This window comes from Dreissena polymorpha, chromosome 11 (assembly GCF_020536995.1).
Source record: "Dreissena polymorpha isolate Duluth1 chromosome 11, UMN_Dpol_1.0, whole genome shotgun sequence".
In the NCBI taxonomy this organism is placed as follows: Eukaryota; Metazoa; Mollusca; class Bivalvia; order Myida; family Dreissenidae; genus Dreissena; species Dreissena polymorpha.
In genome coordinates, this window is record NC_068365.1 from 44888704 (window position 1) to 44911395 (window position 22692).

The window sequence follows — 22692 nt, forward strand, 5'->3', positions numbered from 1 at the left end:
ACCCCCACATTATACCCCCCTTTCCACCTCCCACCCAAATATTTATGCCCCCCTTCGAAGAAGAGGGGGTATATTGCTTTGCACATGTCGGTCAGTCGGTCGGTCTGTCGGTCGGTCCGTCTGTCCACCAGGTGGTTTCCGGATGATAACTCAAGAATGCTTAGGCCTAGGATCATGAAACTTCATAGGTACATTGATCATGACTCGCAGATGACCCCTATTGATTTTGAGGTCACTAGGTTAAGGTCACGGTGACCTGAAATAGTAAAATGGTTTCCGGATGATAATTCAAGAACGCTTATGCCTAGGATCATGAAACTTGATAGGTTGATTGATCATGACTCGCAGATGACCCCTATTGATTTTCAGGTCACTAGGTCAAAGGTCAAGGTCACAGTGACCCGAAATAGTTAAATGGTTGCCGGATGATAACTCAAGAACGCTTATGCCTAAGATTATGAAACTTGAAAGGTAGATTGATCATGACTCGCAGATGACCCCTATTGATTTTGAGGTCACTGGGTCAAAGGTCAAGGTCACTGTGACCCGAAATAGTAAAATGGTTTCCGGATGATAACTCAATAACGCTTATGCCTAGGATCATGAAACTTGATAGGTAGATTGACCATAACTTGCAGATGACCCCTATTGATTTTCAGGTCACAAGGTCAAAGGTCAAGGTCACTGTGATCCGAAATAGTAAAATGGTTACCGGATGATAACTCAAGAACGCTTATGCCTAGGATCATGAAACTTGAAAGGTAGATTGATCATGACTCGCAGATGACCCCTATTGATTTTCAGGTCACAAGGTCAAAGGTCACGGTGACCCGAAATAGTAAAATGGTTTCCGGATGATAATTCAAGAACGCTTATGCCTAGGATCATGAAACTTGATAGGTAGTTTGATCATGACTGGCAGATGACCCCTATTGATTTTCAGGTCACTAGGTCAAAGGTCAAGGTCACGGTGACCCGAAATAGTAAAATGGTTTCGGATGATAACTCAAGAACGCTTATGCCTAGGATCATGAAACTTCATAGGTACATTGATCATGACTGGCAGATGACCCCTATTGATTTTCAGGTCAAAGGTCAGATCACGGTGACCCGAAATAATAAAATGGTTTCCGGATGATAACCCAAGAATGCTTATGCCTAGGATCATGAAACTTGATAGGTAGATTGATCATGACTCGCAGATGACCCCTATTGATTTTGAGGTCACTTGGTCAAAGGTCAAGGTCACGGTGACCCGAAATAGTTAAATGGTTTCCGGATGATAACTCAAGAACGCTTATGCCTAGGATCATGAAACTTGATAGGTACATTGATCATGACTCGCAGATGACCCCTATTGATTATGAGGTCACTAGGTCAAAGGTCAATGTCACAATGACCCAAAATAGTAAAATGGTTTCCCGATGATAACTCAAGAAAGCTTATGGCTAGGATCATGAAACTTGATAGGTACATTGATCATGACTCGCAGATGACCCCTATTGATTTTCAGGTCACTAGGTCAAAGGTCAAGGTCACAGTGACAAAAAACATATTTACAAAATGGCTGTCACTACAACTGAGAGCCCATATGGGGGGCATGCATGTTTTACAAACAGCCCTTGTTTCTTTTTGAAACATGGTAAAAAAACACACATATTTATTATGCCCCCCTTCGAAGAAGAGGGGGTATATTGCTTTGCACATGTCGGTCTGTCGGTCGGTCCGTCCACCAGGTGGTTTCCGGATGATCACTCAAGAATGCTTGGGCCTAGGATCATGAAACTTCATAGGTACATTGATCATGACTCGGAGATGACCCCTATTAATTTTGAGGTCACTAGGTTAAAGGTCAAGGTCACGGTGATCCGAAATAGTAAAATGGTTTCCGGATGATAACTCAAGAACGCTTAGGCCTAGGATCATGAAACTTGATAGGTACATTGATTATGACTCGCAGATGACCCATATTGATTTTCAGGTCACTAGGTCAAAGGTCAAGGTCACAGTAACCCGAAATAGTAAAATGGTTTCCGGATGATAACTCAAGAACGCTTAGGCCTAGGATTATGAAACTTGATAGGTAGATTGATTGTTACTCGCAGATGACCCCTATTGATTTTCAGGTCACTAGGTCAAAGGTTAAGGTCACAGTGACCAAAATAGTAAAATGGTTTCCGGATGATAACCCAAGAATGCTTATGCCTAGGATCATGAAACTTGATAGGTAGATTGATCATGACTCGCAGATGACCCCTATTGATTTTGAGGTCACTTGTTCAAAGGTCAAGGTCACGGTGACCCGAAATAGTTAAATGGTTTCCGGATGATAACTCAAGAACGCTTATGCCTAGGATCATGAAACTTGATAGGTACATTGATCATGACTCGCAGATGACCCCTATTAATTATGAGGTCACTAGGTCAAAGGTCAATGTCACAATGACCCAAAATAGTAAAATGGTTTCCCGATGATAACTCAAGAAGCTTATGGCTAGGATCATGAAACTTGATAGGTACATTGATCATGACTCGCAGATGACCCCTATTGATTTTTAGGTCACTAGGTCAAAGGTCAAGGTCACAGTGACAAAAAACATATTTACAAAATGGCTGTCACTACAACTGAGAGCCCATATGGGGGGCATGCATGTTTTACAAACAGCCCTTGTTTCTTTTTGAAACATGGTAAAAAAACACACATATTTATTATGCCCCCCTTCGAAGAAGAGGGGGTATATTGCTTTGCACATGTCGGTCTGTCGGTCGGTCCGTCCACCAGGTGGTTTCCGGATGATCACTCAAGAACGCTTGGGCCTAGGATCATGAAACTTCATAGGTACATTGATCATGACTCGGAGATGACCCCTATTAATTTTGAGGTCACTAGGTCAAAGGTCAAGGTCACGGTGATCCGAAATAGTAAAATGGTTTCCGGATGATAACTCAAGAACGCTTAGGCCTAGGATCATGAAACTTGATAGGTACATTGATTATGACTCGCAGATGACCCATATTGATTTTCAGGTCACTAGGTCAAAGGTCAAGGTCACAGTGACCCGAAATAGTAAAATGGTTTCCGGATGATAACTCAAGAACGCTTAGGCCTAGGATTATGAAACTTGATAGGTAGATTGATTGTTACTCGAAGATGACCCCTATTGATTTTCAGGTCACTAGGTCAAAGGTTAAGGTCACAGTGACCCAAAATAGTAAAATGGTTTCCGGATGATAACTCAAGAACGCTTATGCCTAGGATTATGAAACTTGATAGGTAGATTGATCATGACTCGCAGTTGACCCCTATTGATTTTCAGGTCACTATATCAAAGGTCAAGGTCACGGTGACCTGAAATAGTAAAATGGTTTCCGGATGATAACTCAAGAACGCTAATGGTTACGATCATGAAACTTCGTAGGTACATTGATCGTGACTCGCAGATGACCCCTATTGATTTTGAGGTCACTATGTCAAAGGTCAAGGTCATGGTGACCCGAAATAGTAAAATGGTTTCCGGATGGTAACTCAAGAACGCTTATGCCTAGGATCATGAAACTTCATGGGTACATTGATCATGACTCGCAGATGACCCCTATCGATTTTGATGTCACTTGGTCAAAGGTCAAGTTCATGGTGACCCGTAATAGTAAAATGGTTTCTGGATGATAACTTAAGAACGCTTATTCCTAGGATCATGAAACTTTATAGGTAGATTATTCATGACTCTCAGATGACCCCTATTGATTTTCAGGTCACTAGGTCAAAGGTCAAGGTTACGGTGACCCGAAATAGGAAAATGGTTTCCGGATGATAACTCAAGAACACTTATGACTAGGATCATGAAACTATTAGGTACATTGATCATGACTGGCAGATGACCCCTATTGATTTTCAGGTCACTAGGTCAAAGGTCACAGTGACAAAAACATACACAATGGCTGTCACTACAACGGAGAGCCTATATGGGGGGCATGCATGTTTTACAAACAGCCCTTGTTTATTTTATTTTTGAAGGACCGTCCAACCATCCCACCCAAGCTATTCCTATCAAACTTGAAATACAATCTTATTAGTTTCTGTCTTCACGAACGTTCAATAGATTGTGGAAAATATACCTGAACTCAGATTTGTATTTAATGTACAACTTCTTTAAAACATAAGTGATCAATATGTTTCAATTATGGTCCTCTTCAACTTAGAATATGACTATCCGGGTTTTCCCCAGGCCATTTAAGCGCCCCTTGCCGGTGCGCTTGAATTTAGAAATCAGAGTCCCCGGGGCGCTTGAAATTTTCCGATCAGTGTATTTTTCAGTAAAAGAAAGTGGAGATTGTCTAAAAAAATCAAGATTTCTCTATCAGTGTATCAATAATCCCTGTTTTAAAAGAGCACTCGGTACCTACTTTCACAAGTAATCACCATAAACACCACATGGGGAAATAGATAATCCACTGATAAGAGAATAGCATGACGCGCGTATCGATTATTCTAGCCACATTACACAGTCATTTAAATGCTGACAAGGATGTATCTGGTAACTTTTCAGTCGTCAAACTGTGAAGTTCATCGTCCAATCGGTTACGCGAATGCTTATGAGGGCGGGGTTAACTATCGACCATTATTTTTGATTGACGTCGGGCATGCAGTAAGAGTTTATCGCAGCTTGATTAGCAAGAAGTTGTACCATTTACGTTATATAAAACCGGTAATTAGTACAGTATAGTACATTAAAGACTGTTTCGGGCATCATCATCACACCTTTTTGCTGTAAACAATTGTTACCTATGACTCATAATTAATACAAGAAATTAATTGCAAGTGGTAAACAAGTAATTATTATAGCGAGTAAGTTGTGCAAATGACTCCCGGTTACAATTATGTGATAACAATTTAATTCCAGTACATGTATATTTCATGTCCATTTATAAAACTAGAACTGATTCACCTCGTTTTTCGGACATTTCGACACGTGCGCTTTTACAAATTTTCGTTGAATTAATTACGCACGCTTGTAAATGTTTCGTCCGATAATCAATAGTTAGAAGACTGATGATGGCAACCGGCCGTAATCCTCATGGACAACGTGAATTTCATGCATAATTCCGTTAAAACATTTATTTGACTAGTAAAGTGTTTAAACAAATTATTGTTGAATTTATAACGCAACGGTTAATACTTTTTGAAATCTCAAATGGGAATAATTAAATTTGTAATCCGAAACCCATTCCCGTAAGTCGATGTTAACGCGTTTTTAATCCGAGACACACTTCTGAATGTAAATGTTACCGCAACATTAAATATTTTTGCTTCAAATTAGCAGTGCAAATTTATTTTGTGTCAAATCTTTTTCTCAATTAAAAAGAGCGCCAAAATTATGCAGCATGTACAACGTTGCGTCATTTGCATACAAAAGTGTGCGTGTATTTAGCGTTTTAACAAGCACACAACAGGTCAGGGGATTGACGCATATTCAGAGGCAATATTTCATCAAATCCATAAATAGTCACTTAAAAAATGGCAAGGTTTGTGTTAAAGAAATAATTGAGAGCTTTTATCGCAAATATTTACCAGAAAGTGATTGATAAAAAAGGAATAAACGGGATTATCGGGTAATAAATAGAAACTTGAAAGTAGTAAGTATACAGTAATAGAGTTGGGTTGAAATGGATGTATTGGGGAATTGTTCGAGTCGGGATTTTACTATCTGTGCAGGAAAGTTTTAAAACAATTAAACAATATAAAAAAAATATATGTTTAAATGACTGTTTTTTTTTTTAAGAGTCATAGCGCACCAAATGACGTCTTTTGACGCTGTTTTTCTCTGAGTTATAACGCACCACAGAACGTGAATTGACACGTTAAATTTTTAAAAAATCAACGTCTGGAGGGGACACCCCTCCCGAACCACCCCTAGCAGCCCCGGGGCGCCTGACAAAAATCCTGTGGAAATCACTGGACTATATTACCTTGAGCTTATTGAATATGAACAATTTCCCCATGATTGCTTACGTTATACTGTCAAGCACTCGAATAGTCGAGCGCGCTGTCTTCTGACAGCTCTTGTTAGCTGTTGGCGTATTTGTACTTTTGACCCAAATGGTACAGCATACTTAATATGTTCAGTCAGATATGCCCGAATGTTCTAAATTATTTATTCTAACAAAGAAAACCAAAGCAGCTCTATATAAAGTAACTTACTTTTATTCTAAGAACTATTCAGCATGTAATAAAGCTACATTTTCACAAATGTCCTAAAGACATGACGGTAATGAGACATTATGGAACAAAGTAAAATTGTGTTAAACAAGAGCCAGCCAAGTCTGAAGTATAAACGTCTGTTCAGAAATTACACTAACTTATACTATAATGGCAGAATAAAGAGATTAAAAACTTAGTTAAGAATGGTCAAAACTTGTGGCCACATAAGTGTAACTAACTGCCTTTAACTCAAATCAAAAATAGCCTATCTACCAGAAAATCTCAGAAAATGTAGAAAACAATCCAACATAGATAGTAAACAATTAACTCCAAAAAAATTAGAAACAATTTGTGGAGTGTGGGGTAACTCCAGTCAATTAATAGATATAACTGTTAACTATTACTAATCTAAATTTAGAAAATGAAAATTTCCTAAGTAAATGTTTGCAAACATTATCTAAGTGTTGATAAGAATTTGTAAAAATATGCCATGGTGTGTTGATCCTGATTAATTACTTAATTATTTATTAGAAATTCCAGCATTTCTTTCATGGAGATGTTGAGTTTTCAAGAAAGCATCAAGAAGTCATTAAATCAGCCCAAACAGCTTATTTTATTCAGTTCTGAGAGCACTAGCAGAACAGTCTATTTTCCCTCAGAACAGTCCATTTACAGACATTTTGATTGGTTAAAAAACGAATGACCGATCGGCTTGCAACATTGAGCTCATGAATTTTCATACGAGCCATATTGTTTGTTTATGCCGCCGGTAGGGTGGCATATAGCATTTGAACTGTCTGTCCGTCCGTCCGTCCGTCCGAAAACTTTAACATTGGCCATAACTTTTGCAATATTGAAGATAGCAACATGATATTTGGCATGCATGTGTATCTCGTGGAGCTGCACATTTTGAGTGGTGAAAGGTCAAGGTCATCTTTCAAGGTCAAAAGTAAAAAAAATACAATCCAAGGGAAGTAATAAGCTTTAAAACGGAGATAATTTCTAAATCTGCCAAATGATATATTGAAATTTTATTTCAAAGCGGCGCAATAGAGGCATTGTGTTCCTGACAAACACATCTTTTGTTATGTCATGTTTTCCTGGTTTAATTAAACGCCGAGAATGATGACATTAAAATTGATTTATGTAACGTAGTACTACAATTTTCGAACACAACATTTTTCAAACTTAAAAATCTCATTTATGAGTAAAAAGAAAATTAGAATCATATCGCGTTCCACTATTTTCACGTTCAAAACGATGAAACCACACCTACTCCACGTGCAAAAGCGCCCAATTGTTACGGAGGAATGATTTTATCGTTATCTTGCACAGAACAAAGCCAGATGATCACATGTTAATTTTAAATCCCAATCTTAAAGGGATCTTTTCACGCTTTGGTAAATTGACAAAATTGAAAAAAGTTGTTTCAGATTCGCAAATTTTCGTTTTAGTTATGATATTTGTGAGGAAACAGTAATACTGAACATTTACCATGCTCTAATATAGCCATTATATGCATCTTTTGACGATTATAAAACCTAAAAATTATAAAGCGTTGCAACGCGAAACGATTGAATAATTTGGAGAGTTCTGTTTTTGTCGTTAAATTTTGTATAACTACGAAGATTGCTTATATAAGGTGTAAAATACATCATGTATGTGTACTCGGCGGAATAGCTCAGTAGGCTAAAGCGTTTTTACTTCAGGACTCTGGCAGGACTCCAGGGGTCACTGGTTCGAAACCTGCTCCGGGCAATATTCTTTTCCTTTTTTAAATTTTGTTCTTGATTTTTTACTGGAGCCTTTACGATCCAATGTTTACATTTATCAATATAAAGCATTTAATGAATAAGTTAAAAAAAGCCAAAATCTTTGAAAAGGCCCCTTTAACTTATTACTGAGATATACATGTTTGAATAGTGTTGTGTAAGAAAAGCCTCCAAGTGTAAATCATCATTGAACTCTGGAGCAAGTAGTGATGGGTTTTTTATTAGTTCTAAATGATAAAATCTATTGTAGATATATTTGTGTATTTGCAATTTCTTCACTGTCGTCTTCCGCACCATCAAAGTCCATTTGATTTAAACACACATGTTCACTGTTTAATGACTCATAACTGCTTATGTTTAATTGATTTTCTATTTCGAGAACGTCTTCTGCAATTGAACTTAAATTGTGGTAAAAATTAATTTGTTTACAAGAAGTGAATGAATTGTTGGTGGTCCGGCTTCTTTTTCTTGACGTTGGTGTTTTGGGTGTCGATGCTATCAAGTTGGCAAGCTTTTGTTTCAGCAGTGAACTTCTCAATGTGTCGCTTGATTTTTCAGTTGGTTTCATGAGTATTAAATCGGGTGCTTGGTTTACTTCCAGTTGGTTTCATGAGTATTGAATCAGGTGCTTGGTTTACTTAGAAGCCGGCTTTTGGGTTGTTTTTTTTCCTGGAAACACGCGTTTTGCTATTCCTTCGACGTTTCGTGAGAACTGTGTCTATTTTAAAAATAGAATGTCCATGAATCCCAATTTAAAGGGGTGTTTTACAGGGTCTTTCTACATAAAAAAACAGTTTTTTGATAATTCCGACATGATAATTTATTGAAGATACAAAAAGGTTACGCCAGCTTAACAAAATTCATTAAATTTCAACTCAAAATGAAAATGTGAATTTCTTGCATTTCCTACATGATAATTTATTGAAGATACAAAAAGGTTACGCCAGCTTAACAAAATTCATTAAATTTCAACTCAAAATGAAAATGTGAATTTCTTGCATTTCCTATCATTTCTAATTTACAGACCCATTATTAAAATATTACTCCAGCATAACAAACTTCCAACATTTATTAGCATAATATTACTCCACAGTAGAAATTAGTCAAAGAACAAAAAAAAACAACAAACAGCAATCACATTTGTTTAAGCATGTATTCTAAATTAAAAGTGAGTAAAATATAGACTGCATACAACATTTGAGGATCTGTCAACTTTATACACTGATCACATGCAAGTTTTTCCTTAAAGTTAACAAAACAGTTATATAAAAATTATATTAAATTTTATAACTTATGAACTAATTATAACAACAATATATACATATTCTCATCTAAAAGACTAGTTGATCAAGTTTTTTTAAACACACATTGTTGTTCCATTTCAGTAAAATCACGCTATGATGACCTTAGTTGAAAACATGTTAATATCAACATGAAACAATATCAGCTGATCACAGGAGGATCAAAGTATCAACATTTCAAAACAAATATTTCTGTACAGCAAAATAAAATGTTGATCTGCAAAACTAGAAAATGATTTACACTTACAGTTGTAAAAATATAAACAAAATAAATATGATAACAGAACTTTAATAAATATGAATGAGGTTGTTACAAAATAACTCATTATCAATTATTTATGTATACATATAAGTTTTTACTAAATATAAAATACTTCAAATAATGCTCATGATTAATATGATGATTTAACCATGATCAATAAAAATCATTTCGTTTCCATTTAAGACGATATTTTATGTTGAATTCACTAAAACACAAACATATGAACACAACTTCATTGAACAGTTGCCTACAAAACTATTAAAATAACTGCATGACAGAGCATAAAATGCATTTAAATGTTATATATGAATGGTTAACATATACAGAAAATACACATTTTAAACTGTTGAAAATGGGGAATAACTGTTGTAATGGTTAACTTCAGCAGACAAGTCACACATTCACAACTTTATATTTTCAGTGACAATTCATGCAAGTTTTCAATAGTGTACGTGAAAGAGAAAGATACCACCTTGGGACATGTTCATGTCTATATACAAACAAAAAGATGGACATTATAAGTGGATAGACGCCAATCATAATTCAAATGGACTGGGGTCATGGGGCACAATAACATATTTTAACTTAACCTTTATATTTCAGTTGAAAACATGAGGACAAACTTCCTGTTATTACTTTCATAAATGCAAAAAAGCTGATATAATAGTTGATTTTTTGTTTGTTAAAATTTATATTTAACCAATGGAGTTTATTTAAAAAATATACCATTCGCATATCTTTTAATTAGCTTTGCAGGAAGCCACTCCTCTGCCATCATCAAATCTCCAGAAGGCTTCTGTTGGTTCCATATCCAGGGTTCGACACTAAGGCACGTCCGACAGACATTGTCTAGTAAGATCGGTGGTCGGGCTAGTTAAACTGCGGGCTAGCTTGTCCGACTGGTCGTACATGAAAAAATCTATAATGATTAATAGAACTATAACTAACTGCTGTGAAAACCTTTTTTCTTAATGTGTAAAATTACTCTCGTATCCGTTATTTACATCAGAACAAAACTAGCGTATATAAATAAACACGGAGCATTCACATGATTCATCGCTATTTTTAGACGCAAAGGAGGGCTTCCAGCAGAAATTGCTTTTTCCATTGGTCAAGTTGTCATGAATATTAATGATTTTCTGCAGTGTCGTAAACCTTTACAGCATGTTTTTACGACTTCTATCGAAAATCGGTTTCGTCAATGCAAACATTTTGGCGTAGCAGACGAAAGAATGTAATTTAAAGAATGGCTTTGTTCAAGTTTGGATTTTCGTCCGAAAAATCAGTAAAAAAAGAAGAATCCGTGGGTAAAACTGACAGGAAACTTGAATATAAAAAAAAGAAAACGTCAATTTTATCCTAAATGGAAAATTGAGTTTCCATGGTTTGAACTTGACGAAGAAAAGCAAAAACTGTTTACTCTATGCATCAAAATAACTTTCTGGTGTTCACTGATTTTTTACTGATAAATCCTGATTAAACAGTTACATGACACAATTGTGTTTATTTGCAATGTCATTTATGGTCTAGTATACATCAGATTCGGGCTAGTAGATTTTAAGAGGAGCTGGTCCGATGGTCTTGCTGTAAAAAAGTTAATGTCGAACCCTGATATCGGTGGTCTCTGTTGTGTTACCAGTTTTCTTGTGGTCATTGACCTGTATAGTCTCTGTGAAGTAAACATGGCAATAACTAATTTTCTTTACTGTATTTATGTTAACATCTGTAAATTAATGCAGGATATATACTTTCACATGCACAAGAGTAAATATGCACAACATTTTTAAAGTTAATATGCTTATGAATAACTCATTTATTATGATAAACAGGACGTGTGTTTGTAAAAAACAGTTTCCACCAAATACACTTTTGTCTCAAATCTCCTGTAATATCATAGAACACATCACAAATCCCCATGGTGATTAATATCATTATACACATGATTTATATTTAATCTTTCCAACAGGGGCTGTACTTTAAAATGCAACAATGCACAGGTTCATTTTATGATAAAGTTTCATCACTCTAGCAACAATGCATTTCACTGTGGACCCTTTATTAAAGCTGGCTAGCTCAGCTGGAAAATCACTGGACTATGAACTTTACTTTCACTGAGCTTAATTTCTCAAGCATTAATACTTTTATGTAACAGTCAACATACTTAAACACAATTCTTGCTTGCTCAATTGGTACAGTGCATACATATTCTCGGCTAGCGGATCCAATACCCAGCCAGGGCACATAACAAGTAGTACATCATGTGATATACCTATGGAAAATTTAATTAAACAAAGTTCCCTTTCTTGCAAAAAGGTGTCCATAACTCTCATAAGCAAAGATGGAAAAAACTAATAATAATTTGATAAAAATGATTATAAAATTTCAGAACTATAAAAGTTATATTGTATTATAAAAGCGTTATAAACTCTATTAACATAGATACAGGGGATTATTAGAACGACAAACCAAATTTTTATTTTCCCACTAGTAAGAGCATAAATAATATTGATTCTCTAACAATTAACATTTGTCACTTACAAGTTTACTTTTCAATTCGGAATTTTCTTTTTCCAGCGCAGAACACCTTTCTTGTGATGCCCTCAAATGTTCGGCCATTTGGTTGTGGGGACAGTGGTCTAGTGGTAAGATGCTGGGCTAGGGATCGAAAGGTCCCTGGTTCAAATTCCGCCCAGGCACTGGATTTTTCTGAGTAAAATTAATCCCACGCTTGCTCCTCTCCACCCAGGTGTATAAATGGGTTCCTTTGAGGGAAATAAGCCAATGCCGTGGCTGCCTGGTGCGCCATATGTTAATGGACGACTTAAATCCCACAATAATACTCATTATTAATTATTTATGTATACATATAAGTTTTTACTAAATATAAAATACTTCAAATAATGTTGATTGTGAAGTTGGCTGAAGATGTATATGGAAGCAGACTATAAACCGCACCTTTAACCTTTTGTATTTCTCCTGAACAACATGATATATATGTTTCACTGCATTTAAACTTTGAAAGTCTCTTCTCGTCATCTTCTGAATACATAAGACTCTGCTTATCTATGACAATTTACCTATATGTGTTGCTTAATATAGGCTAACATCTTTCATTGTGGTTTGCAAACTCTTTTTTTTATGTCCCCCACTATAGTAGTGGGGGACATATTGTTTTTGCCCTGTCTGTCTGTTGGTCTGTTGGTCTGTCTGTCTGTTTGCGCCAACTTTAACATTTTGCAATAACTTTTGCTATATTGAAGATAGCAACTTCATATTTGGCATGCATGTGTATCTCATGAAGCTGCACATTTTGAATGGTGAAAGGTCAAGGTCAAGGTCATCCTTCAAGGTCAGAGGTCAAATATATGTGGCCAAAATCGCTCATTTTATGAATACTTTTGCAATATTGAAGATAACAACTTGATATTTGGCATGCATGTGTATCTCATGGAGCTGCACATTTTGAGTGGTAGAGGTCAAGGTCAAGGTCATCCTTCAAGGTCAGAGGTCAATTATATGTGGCCAAAATCGCTCATTTTATGAATACTTTTGCAATATTGAAGATAGCAACTTGATATTTGGCATGCATGTGCATCTCATGGAGCTGCTCATTTTGAGTGGTGAAAGGTCAAGGTCATCCTTCAAGGTCAGAGGTCAAATATATGTGGCCCAAATCGCTTATTTTATGAATACTTTTGCAATATTGAAGATAGCAACTTGATATTTGGCATGCATGTGTATCTCATGGAGCTGCACATTTTGAGTGGTGAAAGGTCAAGGTCAAGGTCATCCTTCACAAGGTCAAGGTCATCCTACAATGTCAAACATCATATAGGGGGACATTGTGTTTCACAAACACATCTTGTTTTCAAGAATAAAGGCCATGCCCATTCCCCAATTGTTCAAAAACCCTGAATTGAGACTCATTCTTCTAAAATATTAATCCAGTCAGACATTTAATACAAATGTTTATTCCAGCTGTTTTATATAACATTAATTGACATATTCAGCCCATTATGCAATACATTATTAAATCATTTATATTTGTCAACAACATTGAATTAATTAGTGATAACATAAAACCTACATGTTATTAATTGCATCTGATACAACTTACATTGTACCAGCAGATCTTCATACATGTATTCATTGCTTTCTTCTATCTCACAGGTAAACCCATCCTCAATTTTCCGTTTTTTCAAAGATGCTGGTGAAAATTCCTTCCTAAAAGTGTGTTAAATCAATTTTTTAAATCAAGTTGGTCTCAAGTGATTATATGTTTAATTTATGGTTTAATTTGCAAATATGATATCACACACACCTTTAATATTTTATTTGGACTAACATCAACAGATGCTTGCATCCATTTTTTACATACAATTAAATCAGTTGATTTTATTTGGCCATGTGTCGTGATATATGTAACCAGTAGATCCTTTTTATAAAATAGACGAACAGAAAATAGAGATTATATAAACCTATGAAACCATCTCCAGAACTTTGTACCTGTGTTGATTTTTATAAATTAGATGGGTCATGAATTGTTTCTAGATTATTGAAGATGTTATATTTTATAGATTTATATTTTAAGAAGAACGTATTCTTACACTTTCTTATTGTATTCTGCAAGACCTAGCCTTTTCAGAACTTCCAGACACGTTTTTATTTCATCGTCTAATAATTTCACTAACGGCCGGAAAAACTTTTCGGTAATTTTAACGGAAGTTTCTGAAACATCCTCCACCATGGCCCAGACGTTCTACTCCAGCTGAGCAATTTTCAGAGATTTTTAATCGCACGTTTATCACAGTTTCCGTCAATATTCTAAGTCATTTTAACCGCCCGTAAGTTATAATAAAGTCCAGTTGACAGACAACTACATGCTTCTTTTGGCTTGATTGTAACCGAATGTTTAGAGCCATGTATTCCATCAACTACAAAGGTTTTCATGGATGGTATTAATTTTATTGTCTCCTACCGGTTTCGGTCTTTCTGTCTGTCTGTATGTCTGTATGTCTGACACACTTTTCTGGATCCTGCGATAACTTTAAAAGTTCTTAATATTTTAACTTGAAACATGGATAGATGGCAATATGGACATTATGCACGTCATTTCATTTTGTTCCTACGTCAAAAATTCTGGTTGCTATGGCAACAAATATTTTTTTAAATCTGACAATGGTGGAATTTCTTACAATGGTGGAGCCGGTAGGGGACATATATTGCTTGGCAATAGTCTTGTTTTATCATTATTTATAATAAATTCCGCCAAAGCTTTTTGGGACATATTCTTTTCAATACCCTTCCTTTCCCCTAAATCCTTATCGTCAATACAAGCGACGTTTTTTATAATTAATTATTTCAAATGTTTCTCCGTCGATGCCATTTTCTCTTGTTTCTAAATTGGTTTAAATTAGTTTATCAGTAATTTCATCAGCCGTTTCGAATGCTCTAGTGCTTCTTTCGATTGTCTTAAAATATTATCCGGTGTACCGGATATTTGTGGAACATTAATTTCACTTCTGTCTAATTGTTCGTATTTACAGTCTTTTCTTAACTTAAAAAGTACAAAATCCAGCTCGACCACATTGTTTGTCCGCATAAACTGATTTTTGACACATTAGTAAGTTTAAACATATTAAATCTACCGGTAGCTCTTTCCTGTGTTGTATTGCCTTTTTTAATCATTAATTGATTCGGCGTGGTTACTGGTCATTCCTGAGTAGGGATTGTATATGCCTAATTTTTCTAACACCCAACGACCAGAATTATTCAAAATGGTTTGATGCAAATGTCTTTCAAAACAGTTCTTAAATTCCTGGCTCCACTCTTGTTCTTTTTCAGTTTTATGATCAGAGTAATCCTCTTCAGTTGCACATTTCATCAAGTCTTGCACATGTTTATTGTACACGGACAAATCATCATTTTTAGTCCCCTACCGGTTTGACCGGACGGGACTTATGTTTTTTTCTCCGTCCGTCGGTCCGTTCGTCACACTTTTCCGGATCCTGCGATAACTTTAAAAGTTCTTAATATTTTGTCATGAAACTTGGAATATGGATAGATGGCAATGTGGACATTATGCACGTCATTTCATTTTGTTCCTTCGTCAAAATTGTGGTTGCTATGGAAACAAATAGACTAGAAATAGTGCTGAAAATGGTGTTTTTTTCTTGATCCTACGATAACTTTAAAAAGTCTTAATTTTTTTCATGAAACTTGGAACATGGATAGATGGCAATATGGATATTATGCACGTCATTTCATTTTGTTCCTACGTCAAAAATTCTGGTTGCTATGGCAACAAATAGACTAGAAATAGTGCTGAAAATGGTGTTTTTTTCTGGATCCTGCGATAACTTTAAAAGTTCTTAATATTTTATATGAAACTTGAAATATGGATAGATGGCAATATGGACATTATGCACGTCATTTCATTTTGTTCCTACGTCAAAAATTCTGGTTGCTATGGCAACAAATAGACTAGAAATACTGCTGAAAATGGTGTTTTTTTCTGGATCCTGCGATAACTTTAAAAGTTCTTAATTTTTTTTCATGAAACTTGAAATATGGATATATGGCAATATCGACATTATGCACGTCATTTCATTTTGTTCATTCGTCAAAAATTCTGGTTGCTATGGCAACAAATAGACTAGAAATACTGCTGAAAATGGTGGTTTTCTGGATCCTGCCATAACTTTTAAAGTTCTTAATATTTTTTTCATGAAACTTGAAATAGGGATAGATGGCAATATGGACATTTAGATTATGCACGTCATTTCATTTTGTTCCTTCGTCAAAAATTCTGGTTGCTATGGCAACAAATAGACTAGAAATAGTGCTGAAAATGGTGTTTTTTTCTGGATCCTGCGATAACTTTAAAAGTTCTTAATATTTTTTCATGAAACTTGAAACATGGATAGATGGCAATATGTACATTATGCACGTCATTTCTTTTTGTTCGTACGCCAAAAATTGTGGTTGCTATGGCAACAAATAAAAAAAATATTCTGACAGTGGTGGAATTTCTGACAATGGTGGAGCCGGTAGGGGACTTTAACTGCTTGGCAATAGTCTTGTTTGCATTAGTTTTCTTAAGCCACGTATTTATGTCTGTTCGTATATGATTCCAGCAGTGAATAATTTGTATATTGGGTAACGAATTGCTAATTTAATACCGGCCTCTCGATCACAAATTAGCGGAACGTTTGTTCTTTTTCAAAATGGGAATATGTTCCTTTATAACACTGAAAAACCTTTAATGGAATTTTACATCTCTTCGTTAGTGCATCATGCATTGAACGGGCACTATTGTATTGCCTTCAAACAAAATATGTTGATATGACAGAACACTATTAAACAAGTGCCCCATTTTATAAGTTGTGTTATAAAACATGTTTAGGGGTGTATCAAAATTGAACATTAGTTATTCACTTAATTCTGTCAGTATTTCTTCATACCCAGATATGCACACAATGGATGGAAAGACGTCAATTTGTTTGTTTAAATTTTCTAATTATATTGAAATTTCACAGATATATATTTCGTCGTTGCTATAACGTTTGTCACTTCTACTTTTGTATACTTCACCTGGCGGTGATATTTCACCTGGCGAACGTTTCTTGCAGTTTTTACATCAAAATCTAGTATACCTTTCTCAGCTTTGCATTTCAATTCTTTGTCTATAAAATTAGCGCAAACAGTGACATCATCAGCATGTGACTTGATATATTCAATAACAGAAGGATTTGTTCTTGTAAATACATTTTCCTTATTCTTAGAATTCCCATGTGCTAGTGGTGTATATATGGTGGGGTCTCCTAGATAGTGTATAATCGCAAATTTTCCATTTTCTAAGCGTTCGTAAATATGCCTTTGAAATGATTTTGATTGTTTGTTTTCAACTAATCTTATTTTGAAAAACAATTTATTCATCGTTGATTTCTTATTTGGAAAGCGTTTGCGACCATCATTTATCTACATATATTTGTCAACACGAACGTCTTTTTTCATTATTGATAATGAATCTAAAGCTACAACATATATATCCCCACCACTTATGTTAAAAGGCATTTCAGTTGAAACCTTATCACACATTTGCTAAGCCACACAAGCACCAATTATGTCTTCAACACTCTTTGCAGACAATAGTTCCTTCTGGTTTGAATGCACTACTGCTGTTCCGCCCCCACCGGACTGTCTGTTTCTACTGTCTGGAACTTGTGTAGCATCTTCAATCCATCGGACTATCTCATCAATTTCGAGATGAATATGTGGAAAAGCGTGCTGCTTGTGTCGCGTCTCACGTGCAGTAGTGGTAGAAGTAGGAGTAGGTTTCGTGTTGAGATTGCGCGTGAAGCGCGTTGAAGCTGGGCGCTGATTTGACCTGGCATGCGCTGAAGCGCGCTGCTCGTCAGACGTCTTGCGAATGGAAGTAGGACACGCGTACCACGTGGAGCGCATAGAAGCTGGCTGCTTAGGGGGCTTGGCACGTACCGAAGCGCGCTGCTCGTAAGACGTCTTGCGTATGGAAGTATACAAGAACACTGAGTACGAACCCTTCCACAAATAATCAGACAAGTACTTTATCTGGCTATGTCCCACTACTAAAGGCATTGTTAGTTAATTAAATCACACAAAACAATTTGCTCACAAGGTCAATTAAGACACTTTATATCAATATAGATTCATAAAATGTTTAAGCAATATATATATATAAATTAATATTCATTTCGTGTTCCACTCCTGCAATATTGCATCAATACATTTAATAAAATTTAAAAGTTGCTGTAATCACATTAATGATAGTATACTTGTTTCAATTTGAACCTTTCCGGATCATACGGCCCAGATTGACGGACTATACAGCCCCGATTTGCGGACCATACGAAACATGTCTGAATTTATATTTATTTCGTGTTTCACTTCTTTCAATATTGTATCAATATATAATTAAAATATTTAAGTGGCTGTTATACATTAATTACAGCATACTTTTTAAATTTGAACATGTGCGGACGGATCATGTCTTAATCAGTAAGTATTGCTACAAAAATGACATTGCAATAAATAGCAGCTGTTCAATGACAAAAATATGGATATATGTTCAAGCACCTGTATTGACAAATGTCTGTACAAATACTTTTATATCAATTATGGATGATCTATATAAAAACGAATGTACATGAACAAACATTTATTATATACAAGCAAACAAACAAACAGACATATACATTTACACTCAACCGTTCACACAGGTCCATATAATCTACAACACTCATTCAACAGTTCACTTGTACACATCTCTCTCTATACAAACGAATGTGCAAGAACAAACATTAAATACAAGCCAACTAACAATCAGACATATTCCATTCCACTCAATCGCTCACACAGGTCCATACAATCTACAACACTCATTCAACAACTAACTCGTACAAATCTGTTTTTTTCCGTAGTGGTCCCAAGCCCCCCACAAACGCCCATGGTTGGCACGGGTTTACTCTGATATCTTTTTAACTTTTTTATGTCCCCCCCTATATATTGTTTTTGCCCTGTCGGTTGGTCTGTTGGTTGGTCTGTTGGTTGGTTGGTTTGTGCCAACTTTAACATTTGCAATAAGTTTTGCAATATTGAAGATAGGAACTTGATATTTGGCATGCATATGTATCTCCTGGAGCTGTACATTTTGAGTGGTGAAAGGTCAAGGTCATCTTTCAAGGTCAAAGGTCAAATATATGGGTCAAAATCGCTCATTTAATGTACACTTTTGCAGTATTTCAATATTCAAGATAGCAACTTGATATTTGGCATGCATGTGTATCTCATGGAGCTGCACAATTTGAGTGGTGAAAGGTCAAGGTCAAGGTCATCCTTCAAGGTCAGTTGTCAAATATATGTGGCCAAAATCGCTCATTTTATGAGTACTTTTGCAATATTGAAGATGGCAACTTGATATTTGGCATGCATGTGTATCTCATGGAGCTGCACATTTTGAGTGGTGAAAGGTCAAGGTCATCCTTCAAGGTCAGAGGTCAAATATATGTGGCCCAAATCGCTAATTTTATGAATACTTTTGCAATATTGAATATAGCAACTTGATATTTGGCATGCACGTGTATCTCATGGAGCTGCACATTTTTAGTGGTGAAAGGTCAAGGTCATCCTTCAAGGTCAAATATATGGGTCAAAATTGCTCATGTAATGTCACTTCTGCAATATTGAAGCTAGCAATTTTATATTTGAAATGCATGTGTATCTCATGGAGCTGCACATTTTGAGTGGTGAAGGGTCAAGGTCAAGGTCATCCTACAAGGTCAAACGTCATATAGGGGAACATTGTGTTTCACAAACACAAATTGTTTCTTTTATCGACTTATATTGCTTTGGCACTTCGGTCGCTTCTTCGAAGAGCAGGGTGATCAGTAGGTAGAAGGACAGGTTACCCTTCTTGGCCCTGCGGTTAAAGGGGTTGTGCCACCCCTCAACATCATTATTAGTTCTTACTGATCGCCCGTACACCGACCAGTTTTCCACCGCCCATACGCCGTTTGTCATCCATGTTTTTCTCCACGTATGTGAAGAAGGGTCGCTTTGACCTTTTTCTCTGATTTTATCGAAAGCGGGGCGGATGTCAGCTGTCGGCAGAAGAGGCAGCGCGAAGATCTTCCGGAGCATCTTGTAGACTCCATCCCTACTCTCATAGGCTGTCCGGAGATCGATTTCCTGGCATTTTAGCCACAATGCCTGGCCAAAGTGGATGGCACATCCTTTGATTTCTGAATTTGTGGTCCGTACACTTGGAAAAGCATTACCTGTAAGTTTTAATTAAACATCTTCTAATAAAATTAGTAAAATAATGTTTAAATGTTTACAATGAATAACTCTTCCATGAAGATTCTGTGTTGTGTTATGATTTTTTAGCCGTTAAAGCTTCCGATATGATTTCATGTCGGAATGATGCTACAGCAAATCGACGTAAAACGATATGAGGTTGATATATATTATATCATGCATGTAAAGACATAACTAAAGAGGAAAAATGCCACCTTTTCTAATCAATGAAAATTCAAAAGCTTACCAGTGAATACTACATCACTGAAATCCTCTTTTTGTCTCTCAACATTTTGATAGCGAACTGCTTTCTGACCTGGCTGTTCTTCACACTAATCATTTGGCAATATACCGATTGTTTGCAGGTCCATCTAAGTTGCCTTCTTATCATCTGGACTGTCGTTTGAGACATATGCACACCAAAAACATAGTTTATTTTTTCTTGCACAACCGAAGCCGACAACTCGTTGTTCTGTCTTTATACAAAATCCACAAAATCGGAATGCTCTCTTTTCACTTTTTTCACCTGATTTTGCGGACGACCTTCGACGTTATTCCCATCACACTTGGATAGAATCTTTTGTACACCACGGTCAGTTATAACATAAGAATGATGAAGTCTCAAGTGTTAAGCAATCTCAACCTAGTTGCTCCCAGCACTCTTTAATCTTCTAATTGTTGTTTCAATATGTTTTGGAAGTTCGATACGGCATCTTGTCGCCGAAATTTTCGCAATGACTGAATTTCCGGAAAAGTAGAATACAGTACCCAACCTTGACTGTAATGATAACTTACACTATAAATTAAAAGCATCAACACAGACTTAAACATTTACAAAAAATCTGTGTACCGCGCATTTGATAAAAAAAACTAACAAAACAACGTGGGTTTTCTTTTTTTGCATGTGTATACGGCGTGCTGTAAACCTATAAATAGGACATATCTACATAAAGTGTACATAAGCCCAATCTTTTCATTGGTTTTCATCGCTACGCATGCGCAATGAAATAAGCGCAAACAAATCCAAACAATGGCAAACAAATGCTTGAAACGGTTAAAACAAAATTGCTATTAATCGCAACCTTGCGGAACACAATCGCTTACTCTTCTGTAATAAAATTTAAGTTACATAATAATGACATAATAAAACTAAACTTTACTACAACGCATCCCTTTTAGTAAGTATTTTGTTTTGTCCTTGAAGCTACAACTGTCAAAATAAAATCTAAAATGTTACTGTCAAAATAAAATCTAAAATGTTAGGGGTAGACGTTTTCCAACGAAATACTGAAAAACAACAACAATATCAAACTAATGATAAAGCAATGAAAATATGTCAAGCAAAGTATAAAAAATTGACTTAGTAATGAAATATATACACATCTCTGTACACGCAAAGTCTCCTGTAAGAATTTGTTCCCTAAGTATGTCAATCATAAAGCAGCACTCTATTTGTTAAGTGTTAAAAACAGTAGCACATACATAAAGCACTGAATTTGTTTTGCGTTATCACAATATTAATATGTGAACCCCAAGTATTGACAGTATATAATGGTCACAAACCAAACATTCAATGTTTGCAAAATAAATGCAGCACCCCAGGCAGATAACAGCAGTAATAACATGGAAATCATACAAAGGTATGCCCAACACAACACATGACGAACAATCTAAAATAAAATGAGATTTTAGTAACAAATTTGAAAATATTAACTTAAAATAAGTGACTCTTAATACCTTGAGCAAATTTAAAACACAATGACTTTGAATGTGGCATAAACTAGGAAAAATATTATGCACTTCAACTCGGACACAAGTAACTATTGCACAGACCACTTGTAGTACAACTTCAGCACATGAACCATAAATAACACTTAGCTAATTTATTTTTAAAAGTTACTCGATAAGACATCCTCATAAGTTCACCAAAGATGACACACACATTTTGAATTATTACTTACATGTGAATCAATGTACTTAAATTTTGAAATGTACTCTAAATAAAGTTAGCACTAACAAATAGTAAAGATTTGAATTCTTTTTAACTATTCAGTAATGTTTGTCGCTATACGGTACAAAGGTATGAAATGGTCAGAAATAAATATACAATACTTTAGGAATTGATTTTCTCTAGACTTTGGATCTAGCCGACCATTAAAATTATGTACAGTAAAATGTCTGTGAACTAAGAAAACAATAGGACTGTGACATGACAAAAAATAATATTAGATAGTCCACGATTAGAGGATGGTCCCTAAAGTAGAGCAAACCGTCATCTTCATTGGTCCCTGGCTTCCACGACATCTGGGTTGGCGTTGTACT

The 22692-nt window shown here is 35.7% G+C and overlaps 1 long non-coding RNA gene across 1 annotated transcript; it reads left to right on the plus strand.

The window, feature by feature from the left end:
• Nucleotides 1-533: 533 nt before the first annotated feature.
• Nucleotides 534-3915, plus strand: LOC127851682 (uncharacterized). The gene is made up of 3 exons (XR_008035883.1): nt 534-958; nt 2286-2372; nt 3854-3915. It is a non-coding gene; the product is annotated as an uncharacterized LOC127851682 (long non-coding RNA).
• Nucleotides 3916-22692: the final 18777 nt, after the last annotated feature.